At 41.6% G+C, this 8467-nt stretch overlaps 1 protein-coding gene across 2 annotated transcripts in view; it reads left to right on the top strand.

Moving 5' to 3' along the window:
- Positions 1-784: 784 nt before the first annotated feature.
- The window catches only part of TBCEL (tubulin folding cofactor E like), a 69382-nt gene continuing 61699 nt past the window's right edge, over positions 785-8467 (top strand). Inside the window, exon 1 of one of the 2 annotated variants that reach the window (XM_031652862.1) lies at positions 785-999. The gene's annotated coding sequence lies outside the window, so the exon portion shown is untranslated. The remainder of the gene's footprint in view (positions 1000-8467) is intronic. The other variant, XM_031652865.1, reaches the window with a different exon arrangement.

Genomic DNA, 8467 nt, shown 5'->3' with positions numbered 1-8467 from the left:
CATGTATGTTTCTGCAAAAGAAATGGACAAAGGAGTACCTCAGCAATCACAGCTCAACAGTCAGATATAATAACACTAAGCATGGAGTTGGAGCGATAGCGTGGCATAAAGTGAAGTGCATGGACCCTGGTGCCAGCCTGACCTGGATTCAAATCTCACCCTGGTCACGTTTACTAACTGGGTGGTCTTGGACAGATCACTTAAGCACTCTGAACTTGTTTTCAGCTCTATAAATACCATCTCTTTGGAGGGCTATAAAAATTAAAAATAGCACAGGCGCAGCGCCTGTACCTAGAAGGTGCTCAATAAATGAAAGCTGCTGTTACTACATTGGTGTTGGAAGCTCGGGATTCCACTTGTGAAGGGGGCACGGAAGAAAGTTCAGACTGCCACCATACCCTGAGGGCTTATCTAGTATAATTCCCTCATTTTATGGTTGAGGACGCTGAAGCCAGAGATAGGAACAGACTTGGTCAAGGTCACACAGCAAATCAGTAACAGAGCCGGGTCAAGATTCCAAGTGTCTCCGGAAAGGTTCAGCCCAATACTCCTTTCTGCAGCTCCTATTGTCCTCTGATATGACAATGTGTACTCCTATTCTGCCCCTGGGGATGTACCCTCAATGGATGGGCACGAGAAAGAGCAGATGAGGTGTTTGTGGTGAAGCCCAGGCCAGTACAGCCATCCCCGTCGCCATGGCAACCCCAGCTCGATTAGGGAGTACCCGCTCCTCTGGCGCCCCCTCCCATTCACGCAGCGGACGTGACACGTGCGGCGGGGTCACGTGTTGTTGTTGGGCCGGGAAAGCTGCTTCCGGGTCAATGCAGGACACTGGGCTCCGGCGGCCAGATTTGGGGTCTAGGTGAAGCGGAGCCGGGCCGGGGCCGGCCGGGAACAGGCCTGAGGCTGAGCGGCGGCGACAGCGGTGGCCCGGAGGGGGGAGGAGAGGCGCAGCCGGAGGAGCCGCCGCAGCAGCTCCCCCGCCTCCCGGGCTGAGGGGTGAGTGGAGCCAGGCCCGCCAGCTCTGCCGGGCTCTCGAGGCCCGAGGCGCTCCCCTCCGGAGCCGAGGCGCGGAGGGTCGCTCCTGCAGGGTGCTGGGATAGGACACTTGGGCAGGGGCTGAGAGCCACACGGGGCCTGTCTCGAGCAGCTGTGGGGATGGGAGACCTGCTCTGGGGCTAGAGGGAGGATGGGGCCTGCCTGGCCTGGGCTAGGGCGGAGCTGGGAGGGTCTTGGGCTGGCCTGGGCTGGGGGGTGGCCCCGGGTTGGAGGAGGGCGTGTTGGGGAGCCTGCCCGGGTTCCTGGGAGAATCCAGGCGTCTCACCGTGCCCCAGCGTGGGGGGATGGGTAGATGCCTCCTAGCTGTTAGAAGAGGGAGACGTGTCTGGGACTGCTGGGGAAATAGGAAACTTGTCTCTGAACTACTGAATCCCAGACAAGAGGACATGTCCCCAGGGAGGTTTGCTGGGGGAAGGACTGGCATGTCTAGGCCCTTGGGACATTAGGCCTGCTCTTACCAGGGCTGATAAAAGGATGTGGTAATTGAATAAGGGCTTTTGGGATAAAAGATTTGCGCCAAGGTTGGGAGACTGAGAACGAGGGTGTTGGAATAAGATGGGGACTGACAGGAGGGTGCTGGGATCTTGGGGGAAGTAAGGATCTGTGTGGAGCTTCTCTGTTGAGTTCTAGGTCTTCTAGTAGGAAGACATTTTGGGAATTGGTGAAGAGAGGAGATTTAATACTGTCTTTTCTTGGAACACGGTGATTCCAGAAGTTGTAGTTGAGGAAAGTTGGTTGGAAGTGTTGAACTGTATACAGTCAGTGGAGGAAGGAGGAGCTCTACTCTGAAGGTTGCTAGGCTACAAAGAACTTATAGGCAACGCCTAGGGCTGTTGAGAGAAGCTGGCAATGCTTTCAAGTCCAAATACAGGCTGAGCTGGGGCTTGTCCCTTGTTCACGTCATGCTGCTGTGGAGCTCTTAAGTTAGTTTCCAGTAGTCTATCTTGAGCAAGGAGTATGAATAGGTGCCGAGGACTGAGGAAAACATTCACCCTTTGGGTCCTGAGCAGCGTTAGACCCAGATCTCTAGGGTGGTAACTTTCAAACTTTAAAAAAAAAAAAATCATGCCCCACAGTATTAAGTATGGCTTACATTCAGATCTAGTACTTGCCTAGGTATGAAGGGAAACTTTCACAAAGCAGTATTTACCTTTATTACATATGATATGTTCTGCTAATTTCTATTATAGTCCACCCTCTTGCATTAAAAAAACCTGCTGGCTGACATTTACTAAATTGATGATTTGTGGGTCACAACTTGCAGTTTGAAAAACACTGAAAAGCGCATTTATTTGGCTTCAGCGTCCTCATTCTGTAAGCTTCTGAAGAGCAGGGATGATTCTAAAAAGATGGATTTTTTTTTTGGATGGGGGAGAGGGAGGGCAGCTAGGTGCAATTGATTGCTTCGGTTTAGACGTTTATACCACGTAGCATATTTGACCTGTGTTTTCTGAAGTACCATAATCTTGATCTTCAATATCTGAAAGTTGTCAGATCATTTGATTGATGACATTTTGTGTATGCTTGTGTGTTTTAGTTTTCTCTATCCTTTGCTGTGTCTGAGAAATGTGAGAGGCCTAGTTCCACTTAGTTGCTTTATCGCCACAACATAGTTAAAGAAATGTTATTTTACTGTTCCAATGTTGTGAAGATACACTGATTTTCTTTTCTGCTATTTAGAAACATCCCAAATTCTTCTTACTCCAGTAATATGATATACTTTTTGTTACATGATGAAAATTATGTGAAAAATACACGATAAAATATATACCAAAGCCATAGACATATATAAAAGCCTTACAGTCTGTGACTTTGGTATATATTTTAAACTTAATCATCAACCTAAATATAACTTTGAATCAGTTAACGTCTTAATTCCCCTTACAAAAATTTTAGGTGGGGTCCTTAGAAAAATGGTATTAATTCATAATAAACATTAATGACTGTTGGTGAACAAAGTGAGAGTCCTTCATGTAATGTTAAATGTTGTAATGTTAAAAGTCTTTTGAAAAGTTGTTACACAGCCTATTGCTGCAGGACATTGAGTGTCAAAGGATGTTGTCTAATTTCAGTAGGTACACAGGGTATGTATTTAAGACCAGTTTAATAGCGTTTCTTTTTGTTGAGGATGAGTTCATATTATTTGTAACATAGAATTCAAAGACACAGTCATCAGGACAGAAGTACCCAAATTACACTCAGTGGGGTCACACTCTTGATCAAATGCTTTATGAAAACATTCTATCACCTTCCAACTTTGTGTGTTATAAATCTTTCTTGCCTTTAATTGTTTCTTAGGTACTGATAGAGGGGTTATGCTGGCATATATCAGCCGTCCTTTAAAAATGACCTCTTAATCAGGGAAATATTGTTTGTTTTAAAATACTTAACTTTAATGAATGTTTAAAGAAGACTTTCTTTTGTGGTAGGTGCCTGGAACATTAAGGAAGATTCTTATTTATATCATTTTTCTGGGAATCATATTCTTGTCAATAAACAGTTATGGAGAAGTGACCCTGAATGATTGTGTGTGCTTTTTAATAGTTTTGTTTCTTCTTTGATCCTTAGACTCTTAAGCATGTCCACCTGTAGCAGGCTCTTTTCCCCTTCTAATTTTTGCTTCCAAACTACTATGGTTTTGAAAATCAGATGCTTATATTTGTTATATAATACTTTTTTTTTCTTTTCTTAGTGTGTGACATGTATGTTGGCTACTTGGAGGCCAATTTACTTAGTCCTGGGCTGTGTTTTAAATAAGTGAACTCTTTATATATTTTGGGCCTGGTTAGCTGTGTAAGAAGTAACGTGAAACTGATAGTGATACAATTTGGGCTTAAAGGGTGAAGGAATCATTTGCAATTGCTGCCTTTCTCCTACACGTGATAGTTATTAAGATTTACCATTCCTCCCTTTTTCATGCTACCTGTTCTGTCTTATTTCTTCGGGATTAGAATGGTAACAACCGGAATATTCCCTTTGTCTTTTGTTTCCATAGCTTCATGAAAGTACTCTTCCAAAGAATATCGCTATGATTATTTCATTTCCCTCCTCAAAAACCATTAGCTGCTTTCTAGTACAGGGACAGGCACTGCATAAAGCCCATAGTGGTTAGCTTGACATTTAGGGCCTTCTACAGACTTTCTCTACTTTTTTTTCTGGCATCATCATTATACTCGTAAATGCAGTTCCTCTGCCTGCCAAGGCCTCTGCTCATGTACCTTCCTTTGTGTGTAAAATTATCCCGGAAAGTCTGCATATAAAATGTTCCCCTTCTTTATGAAATCCTACACCCTCTCATTTCATTTCAGATGACCTCTCTTCTTTGAAGTCTTTGTTGCTTATGTTGTCTGTACTGTTTTTGCTATATTGCTTTGTATTATTTGTGCACCTTATTTTTATCCCTTTTAGATTATAAATGCCTAGTGAGCACGAGGCTCAAATACCCATGAATCACTAGGACATCTAGCACAGGGTCTACCAGAGCATAGTTCATAGACCAAGTAGTTCAGAATTGACTGAACATATGGTTAAAAATGCAGATCTGGCAAGGCATTGTGGCTCACACGTATAATCCCAGCACTTTGGGAGGCTGAGGTAGGAGGACCGCTTGAATCCAGGAGTCGAAGTCACCTGGGCGACGTAGGGAGACCCATCTCTATGAAAAATTTAAAAATTAGCCAGGCATAGTGGTACATGCCTGTAGTCGCAGCTGCTTGAGAGGCTGAGGCCAGAGGATCACTTGAGCCCCAGAGATTGAGGCTTCAGTGAGCTGTGATTATACCATTGCACTCCAGCCTGGGCAAGAAGAGTGAGGCACTGTTTAAAAAAATAAATAAAGCAGATCTAACCTAGACTTACTGAATCAGAATCTCTGGTGGAATCTAGGAATCTGCATTTTATCAATCTGCCCAGATGATTCTTCCATACAGTAAAAGTTAAAAGTAACTGACTTAACATGATGCTTTAAATTGCAGTAGGCACTCATATTTTTCAGCAAGTGATGTTAATAAACTGAGCAATATTATAGTTCAGCAAACTGGTTTAATTTTAGGACCTTGAAGTCAGCCTAGATTTGAGACCTGGCTCTGTCACTAGCTCTGGGCCCGTAACCTCTCTGCTTCAGTTTTCTGATCTGCAAAATGGGTAATAGTACCCCTTATAAAAGTGTTGTGGTAACTGGGTGAGATAATACATATAAAACAACACAGTACACAACACATAGTAAACTTACGATAGATTTTATCTGCTGTCATGATGATGCCTAGCACAACAGTGGTCACCAGAGTAATTAATAAAGCATCGTGAGGAGAGGTTCCAGGTCAGTCATTGTTAATACACAAATTGCTCATATGGTTTTAAGAACTAAAGCTTAAAATATTTTCTATTTTACACTAACAGATTGTGGCCCTATGTGGTGTTTAAAGTCATAAAGATGTTTTGCCGTCTTTAGAAGAATTGGTGTCAAATTAGCATGTCCCCTTCATCTTCCCACTGATGGAAGAATAAAGTGCAAACTTTCGAATGGTGGACCTTAGCCCCTTACCGTGTGGCCCTACCAATTCTTTATTTTCTAGCCGTCCTCCCACATATACTCTACACCAACTACACTACATTTCTCACTTTATTTTGCATCTCTCACTCATTTGTATTTGTGCACATGCTTTCCCCTTCTTTTCATCTAGTAAATTCCTGCTGCTGTCTTGTAAAACTCAGTTTTACATATGACTGACCTCCTTAGTGAAGATAGTCACTCCCTCAGTGTTCTCAAAGTCCTTTGTCCATACTTATTTATATATTACCTTTGTGTACATTTGTCTTTTTGGAGGGAAAACGATTTAATCCTGGCATGTATTCCCACTTCTGCCAAAAGGGGAGGATGTTTGTTTATTTGACTCATATCAGCTCCTCCATTTGTCTGGACGTCTCAGCTTTCACAATAGTAACTAGTTTATTGACCACTTACTTCATGCCAGGTACTTAATTAGATGCTTCAAAAACTTTATTTCATGTAATTTTCACACTAACTGTGAAATAGTTATTAATAGCTTCATTTTACAAGTGAGGAAGCAGGCATAGAGATAGGTAAGTAACTTGTTCAAATTACACAGTAGAGTCATAAGTGAACTCAGAACTAATTGAAGACCATGCTTTTTTAGTTACAGTGCTCTTCTAAAAATGAAATGTAAACAGGTAGCACATTTCCCAAACTTAGGATCTTAAAACTGTGTGAAACTTTGATTAATCACTAATCATTCTTAGGAATGTGAACCATAACAAGTACTATTGTGAAAAGTTATTTAAAACTGTTCTTGGAATAATGCGTTTCCAGTGATTTTCAAAATTTTTCTTTCTTCTCATTCTGCCATTGGTGAGCTTCATTTTCCTTTCACTGTCAGAAGGTGTTGCTTCATGTCTATTGATAATAAAATTCACTTTCCATTTATCCAATGAATATTTTTTATCATATGCCAGACACTGCTCTGTACAAAACTGAACTGGACTGACAAATCCCTGCTTGTGTGGGACCTGTTTTCTGCTGGAGAACAAACACTAAACTCACGGATTATGATTATGACATGTGCTATAAAGAATGACAGCGGGTGAAGTTACCATGAGTGATGGTGGCAGTAATGCTGTTTTTGATGGGGTGGTCAGAAGCAGCCTCTTGGAGAGGGTGACATTTGTGTTTAAATTTGAGACCTAAACACTGAGATGAAGCATCTCTGCCAAGAGACAGGAAAAGCGCAGTGCTGCAAATGCAAAGGCCATGGGGGAAATCAGCTTGGCAAGTCTGAGAGATAGAAAGCCACGGAGGCTGAATAGTGGGCTAGGAAAGGAGTGGCAGAAAATGAGATTAGAGACGTAAGCAGTGATCAGATTAAATGAATCCTTGGTGACTATGATGAAGAGATTGGATTCTATTCTGCATGTGAAGAGGAGCCATTGGAGACTGTAAAGGACATGATTTGACTTAAATTTTGAAAAGATCACTTGGCTGCTTTGTGGAGAATGAATTGTACAAGAGTCAAGAGTGACCAGGGCGGAGGCTAATGTAGAGGTTCTGGTGAGCAGTTGATGATGGCTTCAACAAGAATAAAGTGATAGAGATGGACAAAATTGGGCAAAATTGGGATATTTTGGATGTGGTATTGATAGGTCTTGCTGGTTAGTTACATGGGGTTATGAGAAGAAGAGAAAAGTCAAATATAACTTCCAAGATGGGAAAGAGTGGAGGGTGAGTAAATTTGGAAAGAGAATTCAGAGTTCCATTTTTGCCTTCCTGATCATACTATCCACAAAGGATACCACTATTCTGAATTTTGTGTTTTTTCTCTGCCTTTTCTTTACAGTTTTTGCCATATATGTATGTGACCTGAAATGATAAGATGGCTAATTTCCATGTTTTAAAATTTTGTATAAATGGAATTATACTGTATATATTCTTGTGATTTTTTTTTAACTATTCAGCATTGTTTTTTTTTCCTGCCCTGTGTGAACAAATCAGCATTGTTTTTTAAAAGCCATTTGTGTTGATGAGGAAGTAGGCATAATGAATTGCCAAATGTTAATTTCCATTGCTGTGTGCCATTTTATTTTATGAATATATTGTAATTTATCCAATTGCCTTTCTTAGATGTAAGGGCTTCTCCACACTACACTCCCTCTGCCCCCCGCCTGCACCGGCAATTCCCCCAGGGTTTTTGCAGTTTTAAGCAATGCTGTTGTTATGGACATTCTTTTACTTGTTTCCTGGTACACACTACAAGTTGCTGTGCAAGTTCCTGTAGAGTTTATACGGAGAAGTGGAATCGCTAGATCATAGAGTATGTGCGTCTTCAACTTTACTAGACAGTAATAAATTGTTTTCCAAGGTGTTTGTACTGATTGATACTCCCACTGGCTACATTGCCAGTTTCTATTCTTCTGCATTTTCTTCAATGCTTGATATTGTCGGAGTTTTTAAGTTTTGCTGATTTGCATAAAATGGTATTTCATTGAGATTTTAATTTTTGTCTCCGAAAATTATTGAACGTGAGCATCTTTTACATATGTTAACCATTTTAAATTTTATCTTCTATTATTTGTTTATGTCTTTTGTCCATTTTCCTATTAGATTGTCTTCTTCTTCTTACTGTTTTTAAGAGTTCTCTATATTACATGTGTTGCAAATATCTTTTTTCCAGTTTTTGGCTTGTCTTTTCATGTATTTAATGTCTTTTGACGGTCAAAAGTTTTTCTTTTTTTTCTTTTTTGAGACAGGATCTTGCTCTGTCACCAGGCTCGAGTGCAGTGGTGCGATCTCTGCTCACTGCAACCTTCACCTCCTGGGCCCAGGTGATCCTCCCACCTCAACCTCCCAAGTGTCTGGGACTGCAGGCACATGCCACCATGCCCGACTGATTTTTTT

Source organism: Papio anubis, chromosome 12 (genome assembly GCF_008728515.1).
Source record: "Papio anubis isolate 15944 chromosome 12, Panubis1.0, whole genome shotgun sequence".
Classification (NCBI taxonomy): domain Eukaryota; kingdom Metazoa; phylum Chordata; class Mammalia; order Primates; family Cercopithecidae; genus Papio; species Papio anubis.
Note: the sequence above shows the minus strand (reverse complement) of the source record. Positions and strands in the feature narration are given on the sequence as shown.